The sequence below is a fragment of the Oryzias melastigma genome, linkage group LG11, assembly GCF_002922805.2.
Source record: "Oryzias melastigma strain HK-1 linkage group LG11, ASM292280v2, whole genome shotgun sequence".
Taxonomy (NCBI): domain Eukaryota; kingdom Metazoa; phylum Chordata; class Actinopteri; order Beloniformes; family Adrianichthyidae; genus Oryzias; species Oryzias melastigma.
The window spans coordinates 17,685,825-17,697,460 of NC_050522.1; the positions used below are offsets into that span (position 1 = coordinate 17,685,825).

Here is an 11,636-nt window from a genome sequence, read left to right on the forward strand (position 1 = left end):
GGTGGGGGTATGGTGGGCGAGGCGGCGACTCTGGACGCGCGCCGGTGTTTTCTCGCAGATCTCCTCAACTGCAGGTCCCTACCAAGACAGGTGACCCTCCCCTGGCGGGATCCCTCGGCTAGTGACTACCAGCTGACTGATTCCATCTGACGGTTTAACTAGAACAACGCATCGCAGAAATCATGACATGATAAAAACACTAGCTTAGATTTTATTTGGTGTCATTTTCCTAATTTTGTAAACCAAACATTTGGTAAGTGACAACACTGGAAAAAGCCTCTAAAATAAAGGTCTGAATACACTAATACACTAATTTTGACTTCCGGGTAAAAGAGACAAAGACTTTTTTTTTTTTTTCTCCAATCTTTGGATCTTCAAAGTAAATGTCCACAGCACCAACACCTACATCACATATGTCAGAGTCAAGCCCCTGTCTGTTTTTATTCACATTTAAGTTTAAAAAGTTGCATTTTTAAAGTTTAAAAGTCCATAAATCCTGTGTGTTTTAGATTTTGTCTCCCTGTGTGATTGAGTAAAACACCCCTGACCTGGACAACAGCTGATTTCTGGGTAGTCATGGTGTGTCTGCAGCCACTGAGGAAACAGGAAGTCAGGAATGTGCTCAAAGCTCTCAAAGTCTAATGCACCCTTTGGTGGTGACTGGTTGATCATTTATTGTGTGATTTCAGCTGTTGTAACAAAACAACACAAGCCTAAAGAGATGTGACTCGTTTATCGACACAACATTTTGGTGTCTAGAAGCACCAGCAGCATATTCCCATGTCAGAGGAGACGTTTCAATTCATGAAGATGTGGTTTCAAACTTTCTGCCTTGTCGTGATCCAGGCCCATGGGCCGATGACCCCATGCGGCGCCAGGAGAGCCGATGGAACCGGATGATCCAGCTTCCTGCTGGCGCGCATGTTTTAGCACAGTGGCTGCTTTGGTTTAATGCAGCAGAACCTCCCCAGGGATTCAGCTGATGGCGGGCATCAAAGCGGCGCCTGCCATATTAGGATAGCGAAGATGTGGGTGGAGGTCATCTCCAATGAATCCTCCCTCATATGTGGGACAAACGCCTTCAGCGCGTTGCACGAACGCTCATTATCAATTCATGGAGCCGTCGAACTCTCGCAGTCTCTTTTCCTCCCTCTGGTTTTCAAAAGTAGCTGTTTTCTTTTTCTTTTTTTTTTGAGCACGAATTTCTACAATTCAAACTTCCGCTCAATGACAAGCTACGAGTCCCACGCTGGAAAAGGTCCCATGTGTTTGAAGCATCTAGGCCGCTCCATCTTTTTGATCAGAAGCTCGGCTGCGGATTGTGCAGATCAGAAAGTGGATCAGAGGCTCCCTGGGGAACGCCATTTATGCCTGCCACCAGCGGCGGATAGAAAACGTAATTAAGAGTTTGTTAAGATGCCCAAATTCCTTCTCATTTTCACTCGCCAGCCCCCCTCCTCCCTCCCTGCTCCCAGCAGCTCTGATCCTGCCAGATTAAACCTCTCATTCCACAGGAAGACAAAGACACGGGGTGGGGGGAGGGAGGGGGCGCATCTCCATCCACACAGGATTATTGTAATTAGAGAGTGTGACGATCAGGTGACACGGGGAACATGAGTGTCGATCCTCCCGTATGCCACTGTAGGAGCATCATCCTAATTATCGGCGGTGTGCGTTCATGCCCGCCGTCCCTCGACGTACACCTTCGCTTTACTGCAATCTGTTGAATTCAAAAGTGAGCGCTAATTGATCTTGAAGTTTATTGTCCCCCCCCTCGACTAGTTATCTTCTGCCGTACAAACGTGTCGGGGTCAGTCAGAGCGAGATAAGACTCGCGTTTGACTCGTGAACGGGAAAGTGAGGACAACCGGCGATAAAAGTCATTCAATCACTAAACTCTAACAATAACACAATTTGACGACGAGCCTAATTAAAGGCTACGACTCCATTAATTGCAGCCTGAATGACAGCTTAAGGCAAAACATAAACGTCATTAGATAAACACAGAAACGGTTTGTGAATGTAGATTGACTTCCTGTGAATCAGACGACTACATTTATAAATTATTTTTTACTTTTGAATCTTTTAAGCTCAAGCATAAATGAAGTGATGACACTGACCTTGAATGACTTTGAATAATAAACTATCACAAAAAACATGTATAATTTTTTACACTTAGTGGGGCTTATATTAATGTTTTTACTACTTAAAGTATTTAAAACGTTCCCAGTAGTGTTTTAATTATGATTATAAAGTTTTTAACCCAAATCCCACAACCTAAATGTCTTAAAAAGCCATTTTTCATGTTGATCTGAAGACTATTTTCAAAATCGCCTCTGAGGGGGCGTGGCTTTTTGTGCTGGCCCCTGATCCCCCCCCCAATATGATTATGATAGATGTGTCTCGCTAGCGTGACTCTTCACCGCTGCTACACAAAAACGTCATGCAATATGGGTAATGTCCAGTCGTATGGTTCTGATCCGGATGTCTGCTCGGACGAGAAAGTGAAGATCTTCATGGACTGAACTCCCTCCAAAAACCTGATTCTTTCTCCTTCCAGTTCACCAAAGACTCTTTTAGCTAATTATCGAATGTTTATTGAGGTTGCTGTGACAGTTTGATTGACAGCCATTTAAGAGTATAAATATTCAGAAATGCAAAAACGAAATGATTTGCTTAAGAAAAATGCCATACTTACGATTTTCATGGGAGTGGGATTTCAATGAATTGCTCTTAAATTTTACCTTTACAAATAACCTTGGTAATGCTGGATCTTTTTTGTACAAATATTGCATATATTTTATCCTTATGTTACACAATAAGGTTGAAACTCTACAAAAACTTCAGTACCAAGTTATGAACTTAGTCTATTTTTTTTCTGATTAAATCTCCAAAATAAAGATCTAATTGTTTTTCTATTTTATGACTAAGATAGATAAAATAAAAGAAAAAAGTGCCCCAAAACAAAAAGATAAATGGCATATACTTATGTACTTTAAGACCCAAAGCCTGTATGCTATGAACAAACCAGACATGTGTGGCACGTTCAAGAACACAGTTTTTGAACATGATTAAGGATAAAGTGTTCACACAGGACTTTCGCTACAATACTAGCACATGTACTAACAGTTGATGGAGGCTTGGTGCAAACTCCAGTCGGGCACAAACAATAATTATTCATTTCTCTTTTGTTATCCATTTTCAAATGATCTGCTAGGGCTGGATTGAAAAAAAAAATGGATTAATCGATCTGAATCTATTTAAGCTTAAAAGATCAATAATTGCTTCCCAAAAGATATAAATCCCTTTAGCACACAAAGCTAAAGTCCGCTAGCTTGATCATGCTAGCGACCAATAGAATTTCCCATAGGACGTCCAATGCTAACGCTCTGTTGATTCATAAAAAAATACTGAACATGTTGATTTACTTACAGGTTTTACTTTTCCAAGCTCTTCTTTTTTCAACTAACTTTTTCTGGTCTAAAACTTCGTTTTTTTTCCTCATACTGTTGTCTTCTTCTTGAATTAAGTGTATCTATAGCGCGATCGCCACCTAGTGGCCAAACTGAAACGTCCTCCAGGAGAAGCAGAACTGTTTACAATGTTAATGATCTGAACATTTTTGTTAGAACTTCTCCTTTAGAGAATCTTTGTAACACTGTATGATATTAACAATCTCATTATTTTACTAATACATTTAACAATATGTGAACTGTATCAGATTAATATAAATATATTCAAATTAAATAATACATTTTTATGGTTTTCTAAGGAAATGCGCATAAATTTGTACACTTAAAATTGAATTGAAGAATCGGGAAAAATTGGAATCGAATCGATTCAGGCTCTTGTGAATCGAATTGTTGCTGGAAATTATAAGCGATACTCAGTCCTATGATCGGCACTTCAGTGAATTAAAAAAGACACCAACCTTACACGTCTACCAAATCAGAGTCCCTGATTGGTCAAAATTCAACTGGTTTAACTTTCAATGCTTTCAAATTATTTAGTTATTTCCAAAAATTACTATAAAATGACATTGAAGTTTTGTAGACAGATAAATTTATACCTTTATAGAATTTAAATATATATTTTAAAATTATATATATATATATGTCCAGTATCCCTAAAAATGAATAATAACACTTTAAAAAAAACAAAAAATTCTCATTAATTTGGTCACAATTCATGCATGAAAGTTACAATGATTTTAAAGACTTATCTGTGAAAAACTTTGACAACTATTAAAACAGCGGACTCCCTTTCTTTATAGATAAAACATTAAAATAAAGGTAGATTTGTAACAAAGTGAGCAGAATTGACCAGACTTCTGAAATGTTGGTACACCATAGACACTTTGGTCTATTTATTAGCGCTCCAGCAACACTTTCTCCTTGACTGCATGTTAAGATGCCAACACTAACAAGTGACAGATCAATGGAAGAACTAAGATGATGGAAAAGTGGTTAAAGAGACAGAAGTGTTTGTAGAGAGGAGTCTGCATGCTGCAAATCCAAACACCGATTTAAATAGTTTTCCTTTGCAGATTGTCGTCATGGATGTTCAAGCAGAAAACGGAAATCTTCCTCCACTCTGTGACCTTTAGCAGGAGACAGCTCCACATTCATTATTCAAAAACGATTCACCTGCATTTCCAGAGCAACATTCATCCAGGAGGTCATCTGGCAGCAGTCAGACAAAAATGGATCGAGCAGCGCCAAGCTCCACATCTGACGGGTCACAGTTTTAACTTTTTATATTGAATAACATTTTAGTTAAACATTAAAAAATGTGCTTTGCTTGTTGTGTATTCTATAAAATGTGAAACAGCACATGAATCCAATGAAAATTGAGGTTTTGATGCTTCACGTATTTTCTTGCCGCATTTTTCTTATGATGGAAGACTTATATAAAATAATTGAAGATCAAAACTGCAGTTTTCTTTATCAAAATTGTGACTTATCAGAGGCAGATAAAATCCACAGTTTGAAAAAGCTCAGGTTTGTGCATCAAAGTTTGTGAGCCAAAGTGTCCTCGATTCTGAAGCATCCACTTGAAAATAAATAGATCCATTAACGTCTTCATTTCATCTGGCTCAAAACTTTATGGCTGGATATATCTCCAATATTGCTTACCGCTTTTTTGAGACGCTAATGTTAGCTTGGGGTTATTAGGGGCTGTAATGTAGTAGGTGAAAATGTAAACAAAGAAATGTTGGGATATCAATATAGGGTTACAACCGTGCCAACAGTCCCGCCCACAACCCAGAGGCGAATTTCTAGTAAACTAGTTCAAAAAATATGTCTTAAAAATTGACAGGCTTTTGGATCTTAACTAAAAACTGTTTTACATGAGATAAAACTATAGTAAACGTGTGACTATAAATACATCACATAGCATTAGTGCTGCACAGCTAAAAAAAAAAACATTAAAATTAATATTTGAATTTCATTTTTTGTTTTTTCAGCCCAAAGTGCTATTTTCAGCTTGTGTGGAGTTCCACAAGGATCTATCATTGAGCCTCTTTTTTTTTTTAATAATTCATCATGCAGATAATATTGTATGGACCACATCAATGAATGGATGCTAAGAAATTATTAAAGAAAAAGGTTGGAAGTATCATTCTAGTAAAAACTGCACAAACTTGCTTTTTTGAAATATCGAAAGTGCTCCCTTACATGTAAAATGTAATCAAATAAATTGCAGATTCCAAAAAACAAAAACTGTCTAAAGACTAAAGAAAATGTCAGCTTTTCAAAAAAACCTTCAACATTTTTTAACAGCTATTTTCATCACCGAGGCTCACATTAAACCACAGCAGAACTAATTATTTCCTAAAGCATTAATTAATGTCATTTTTCCTGCTCGAATCCAAACGTGTTTTGTCTTATTTGAAACGCTCACGCTGCCATTTTCTGAATGAAAACATCAATGCATTTTTTTAAGGCACAACATCCCCCACTGACAGTTTGTCATCTGAAGGGTTCTCTAATGGCCAATGTCAGCTTCATGTAAGACAGTAACAACAGAGAAAAATATCCCTCTGAATAATTACTCTGACATAAATATGTTCGTTTTCATCCATCGCTGAACATGGTGGTTACCCACAGTCACGTAGAAAGGAAGATTTTACTCTCTACATGTTGCAACAATCTGCAGCCAAAATGAATCTTCAAAGTCACGGTGAAACATGTCAAAAAAGTGAAAGCATTTATCTGGTATGAGCTTGAACTCAAAAATCTGAGTTGGTCAAGCTGGACGCCCATCTTTCCAAGTGAAGATCAGAAACTTTAACTAAATTTTTTTCTGCAGCTTGGTTTCAAAAGCATTCCCTGTCTTTTAATTTCAGTTTTGTAATTTTTCGCCAAAAAAACAAACAAACTTGGTTTCTGAAAAACGGCACTAGCTCATTAGAAATGTACCTTTGTGTTGTGGGCGTGATCGAAGGAAGCCTTCCCCCATTTCCCATCATCCCTTTGGTTCTACTCTCTCCTGTTAACTTACAGCCCCTAACACCCGCAAACTGTTACAGCCCTGAGCCGCTTTGGTGGGTTTTTCGGCCTGTCTGTCTTCCTTCCATACAGCTGCAGGTGTTTTGACGTTTCGAAGGGCTGCAATAAAAGCTCCGCCTTGGAACTTGGAAACAGAGACTCTTCTTGTGGGGCTTTCCACTAGACTTAGACGCCAAAGTTCGCTTCCAAGAAAGAAGCTGCTGCAATCGGTTCTGCATTTCGGTGCTTAGATTCATTGAAGGTCTATTTGTCTTAGGACAAGTCAATCACTTCAACTCTGTTCAGTACTTTGAAGTTCTAGCCAATCATTCGGCCTGTCCTGTGATAGTGGGCGGGCTCTTATAAGACCGCTGACGGGGCAGTGCTCAAATGTCTGGCTGCATTTCACAGCAGATCACAGAAGTTTGACAGGTCGCTGCATCACATCAACCAATCAGGAACTCAGCTTAAGGCATGTGACGTTTACAGTGACCCGATCAGCTGGTAAAATACAAATCCAAAGCGAGCATTTTTGTCCTGTTGCAGTGCGGCGGTTCTCTGGCTGCATCCAGCCCCCCAGACTTCAGACAGACAGACAGTTGCTCCGGGGAGCACAAATAGTCTGGTCCGGTCTCCTGAACTGTGATATTTTAATTATTTTTGTAGATACAATAATAAAAATGTCCCTATTTTTCCTCCTCTTGGGTAAATGCAGGACAACCTTCAAACTCAGTCACAGAGACACAGAAACACAGTGGAGGTGGCTGTCATCCAGACACATCTCCGAGTGAGACAAAAGCCCCGGTAACCCCTTTTTTCTTACATTTTGATTTATTTGATCTTTTTTTGATATGCTACATCTTATTACTTCTTTTATTGTCATGTATTTCTATGTTCTAAACCCTCTAAAATCTGAGCTTTAGCTCCATGTTGACATTCTGTTAACTGTTGTAACTCCAACCATTTTCGCAATTAACGCAATTCCAAAGGAGAAAAGCGACTTTGAGCAAATATCCAACACTTTATTAACTGAAACTGAAGAACTACAGTACTTCAAAGGCTGCGGGTTATTTTATTGTCGCCGGCAACTTTCCAATGTTGTTCAGCTCATGGCTCATCCTGCTGCTTTTGCCTTAATTTTGATTCTAAAGATAACTGCAGCCGCTCTTCTCATCCTACCCCTGATAGTCTAAGTGTTTTCCTCTCACCTGCTGACAGGTTCAGGTGTTGTGAGTGAAGTGAAGTGGTGAAAGGGTCGCACCCTGAGGTGCTCCTCTGCTGCTAGCAACCCCAAAGCTGTCAGGAGTCTAAACGTTCAGGCGTTTGCTTGAGTCTCCAAGAACAGGGCAGTCAGGCAGACATACTGACCAATCAGAAGCATTTTCCATTTTTCATCGTCTGTTTGATTCGTTCATTTGAAGCTGCTTAGCTTTTTAAACGGCCCTTCAGGAAGGCATCTCCCCGCGCCGGTCATTACCGTGAGTAGTAATGATTTAATGAGGCCAGTCTTCTTTGGGATTGCATCTGTAATGATGGCTTCATACCCTCTGCTGAGAGCTGCATGACTCCTGGGAAGAGATGGAAAAAACTACAAGTAGCTGACATGACACCGAGGACACAAATGATCAGCAAAACTGGCAGTGATGGGCTCATAACTCTCGTGATGAAGAAATAGGCTGTCAGGTTTTATTCTGTTTTATGGCGTCATGCTTCTCCGGGTTTTGTGAGACTGATTTTATACTCAGGCCCGGTTCGGAGGACATCCAGCATCCACCTGCGCTGAGAGGCGGGAGAAGAGTTGGAGTGGATGGGAGGAAGATTGTGTCCATCAAAGAAGAATCATCTCACCCTTAACCGTCTGCTTTCTTCTTCTGTAATTCCCCAGGAGCCAGCCTTCCCCATCAAACCTCCGCCTCTCCGTGCAGCTCTGAGGATGAGGAGGATGAGGCAGAAGTGGGGGTGTCGAGCCGGGCGATAGACATCTCATTACACTTTCATATGCCGGAAAGCGCCGCAAGTCGGCTGGCAGGTCAAAGCCAGCTGATCGCAGCCTCATTGATTCAGACGGCTGCCCACAGGCCGCAGCTTCACTGCTTTTCCTCTGCTAATTAATTTCCCAACGAGTCACTCTTCGTCACCCCCTGCAGCCGAGTCTTCAGCTCTGTCTTTCAGAGCTCCTTTTATCTAACGTGTTGGACATCAAAGCGCTCCTCTGGGGGGAGCACGAACCCCTCGTCCTCTGTGACCCAGGTTTGACCTGGTCTGAGATCTCAGAGTCTGTTAACGCTGGAGTTTTTCTCCTTCTTCCTGGCTGCAGCAGGCGGGGAATATGGCTGACGCAGCGCTGGAGGTTACGCCTGGGGGCCCCGGCTCCCTGGAGAAGCAGGTGGAAACCAGCTGCTGGACGCAGCAGGAACAGTTTGTCCTACAGGAATCTTTCCTGCATGAGGCCGCCTCCTGACTGTGTGACCAGGACGTCCTGCAGGAAGCTACAAAAGTGCGGTTAACTAGAGCAATGAGAGAAAGTGCTACAGTTTAAAAGTTCACATGAGACATCAGTGCAAGGGAATTTAAGACAATTTTAATGTTTTTCCGGCCCGCTGTGTAATTACATCCGGCCTTCCAGATAATTTTGACAAAATATATATATTTATTTATATTTATATATCTATACATTTTATGGAGAGTCAAATATTGAAAGTTATTTAAGGTTTAAGTTGATTTACTCTGAAAAAATAGTCATGCCTTTTTTATTATTCATAATTATATTAAAAAGTTACGGTTTTATAGTTATAAAAATTGGCATTCTAGCTTTTTGGACTTTTTTGGCATCTACTTGTATTTCAGCTATGCAAGCTGTTTTGGCTAATTTAGGAATTAAAAAAAAAAAATTTAGGCTATTTTGGTTTAGCTAATATCTTAGCTACATGACAGCTGTGTTGGATAGTTTGGGCTTTTAAAAAGTTTTTTAGGCCATTTTGTAGTTTAGCTAATATTTCAGCTACATGCTAGCTGTTTAGGCTAATTTATGCTTTTTAAAGTTTTTTAGCCTACTTTGGAGTTTAGCAAAAATTTCAGCTACATGCTAGCAGATTTGGCTAATTTAGACCTTTTTTCTGATAGTTTTTTTAGGGTATTTTGGTTTAGCTAATATTTTAGCTACATGCTAGCTGTTTTGGCTAATTTAGGCTTTTTTAAATAGTTTTTTTTTAGGGTATTTTGGTTTAGCTAATATTTTAGCTACATGCTAGATGTTTTGGCTAATTTAGACTTTTTAAAATTTTTTAGGCTATTTTTGAGTTTGGCAAAAATTTCAGCACATGGTAGCTGTTTTGGCTAACCTAAGTTTTTTTTAGGCTAATTTGGCATTTAGCTAATAATTTAGTGGCTACCAGGCCAGCTTTAGCAATTCAAGCTATCAGCTTCCGCATTTTTAGCTATCAATTTCAGCATCTTCAGCTATCAGCACTAGCATCTTCAGCGGGCAAATTCATCTTACAGCATTCACACTAGCATTATCACAGGTAATGCTTTATATCTAGTTTATAATTTTGTTAAAAAGTTACGGTTTTAAAAGTTTAAAAAAATTTTTTTTAGAATGTTCAATAAATGTTTATCCTGTTCGACCTGCAACCGAAGGTGGGTTTTGGATTTTGGCCCTTTGTGCGAATGAGTCTTACACAACTATTGCTGAATATTATACATTAATATTATTATTATCATTATAGTGTGTGGAAACAACTGTTACAACAACTGTTACAATCAATCCATATTTGGAGACTCCTGTTTTTTGCCTGTTAAATGCAGCTTTCTTTTATTTTGAAGTTGAAGGCTGGTCTTCTGTTTCCTCAGTGATTCTTTGCTTGGGTGTTTTAACTTAATGATTAGAGCAGCTGCTGTAAGAAAGTGGTGGATGGATTTCTGACATGTGATCAAATGACTTGTCATACACCAAGAATGAGTCGGACGTGTTGGAGAGAATCCAGTAGTTTTTTCAAAATAAAACTTCCTTCAGAATCAGATTATAAAAAAAACTGAAAAAAAGTGTAGGTCATGCTTTTTTCTCTTTGTACCTAATGTCCTACAGACATGGGGGCCACTGCCTTACTACAATACCCATAATCCCCTTTGGGACTCAGCTTGAATGAACACTCCTGGTGATAAATGTCCCTCCCTTCATCTGATTTCGGGAGAGAACCAAATTCTGAAGAGGACCAAAGCGCCTGGAGAAATCCTGCAGTTCCATCACCTGCTCATTTGGGGGCGCTATAGGCAGAAATGAGCTCTGAGCAGTCGTTTTTGTTTCATCGTCTGCTAGAAAACTAAGTAGACCGGTTGAGTGAAACAGGTCTTGGTTCAAAGCAGTACAAAAAGAAACTCAATAGAAATCTTTGCGTCATTTTTCAAAGTAGGACACAATTTAAATGCTACTTACTCAAAAACTGCATTAACAGCAGTTGCTGTAAAGGTCATTTTTGATTTATAATGCATTTTTGCTCTCCTTATTACCATCTATATGAAAAGTCAGCCATAAGAAGGTTTTCATAATTTAAAAATACACCTTTTTCCTTTTAATACACAGCAAATTTCTGGGGCCAGTGTGCAATAGTTCATGCTGCTGCTTCAAACACCTCGTGCGGCGGTCTCACTTATGTTTGATAGGAGGGGGAAAGTTTTCAGGGAGACAATCCAAATTCATTTCCATTTTTTAAAACTTGGATACATCATAATGTTGTAATTTGTCCAATAGAAAGAAGATCTCGATCCTTTGCTTGCGTCTAAAATGTATTGTAATATGTTTTGCAGCACAAACACAAGAGGAAAAACAAAGATAGGCAGCAGGGAGGCAGAGGCCGTTACCACGGCGACAGAGGGCACAGCTGACCCTTCTCTCCATCTTCACCGCATTCGGCAGCCGCTTCCATGAGCACAGGAAGAGAAGTTCTTCCCTCCTCTTCATCCTTCCTCCTTTTTTTGAGTTTATCTTCATCAACAAGATACAACTATTTGTGCCTTTATGCCAATTCTACACAATCAGCATCACATCTAATAAAAAAAACGTTGAGATTTAAAGCTCAGGAGGCTGAAGGATGCTGTTCTCCAGATGAGGCTGTGCTGCTCTGCAGTTTCATAATGTTGTAAGAG

General features: G+C 39.6%; 1 long non-coding RNA gene across 1 annotated transcript in view; it reads right to left on the bottom strand.

Moving 5' to 3' along the window:
- Positions 1-3,515, bottom strand: part of LOC112136570 — a 13,413-nt gene extending 9,898 nt beyond the window's left edge. Inside the window, exon 1 of the long non-coding RNA XR_002917379.2 lies at positions 3,433-3,515. This is a non-coding gene — a long non-coding RNA (uncharacterized LOC112136570). The remainder of the gene's footprint in view (positions 1-3,432) is intronic.
- Between the last annotated feature and the right edge of the window lie 8,121 nt (positions 3,516-11,636).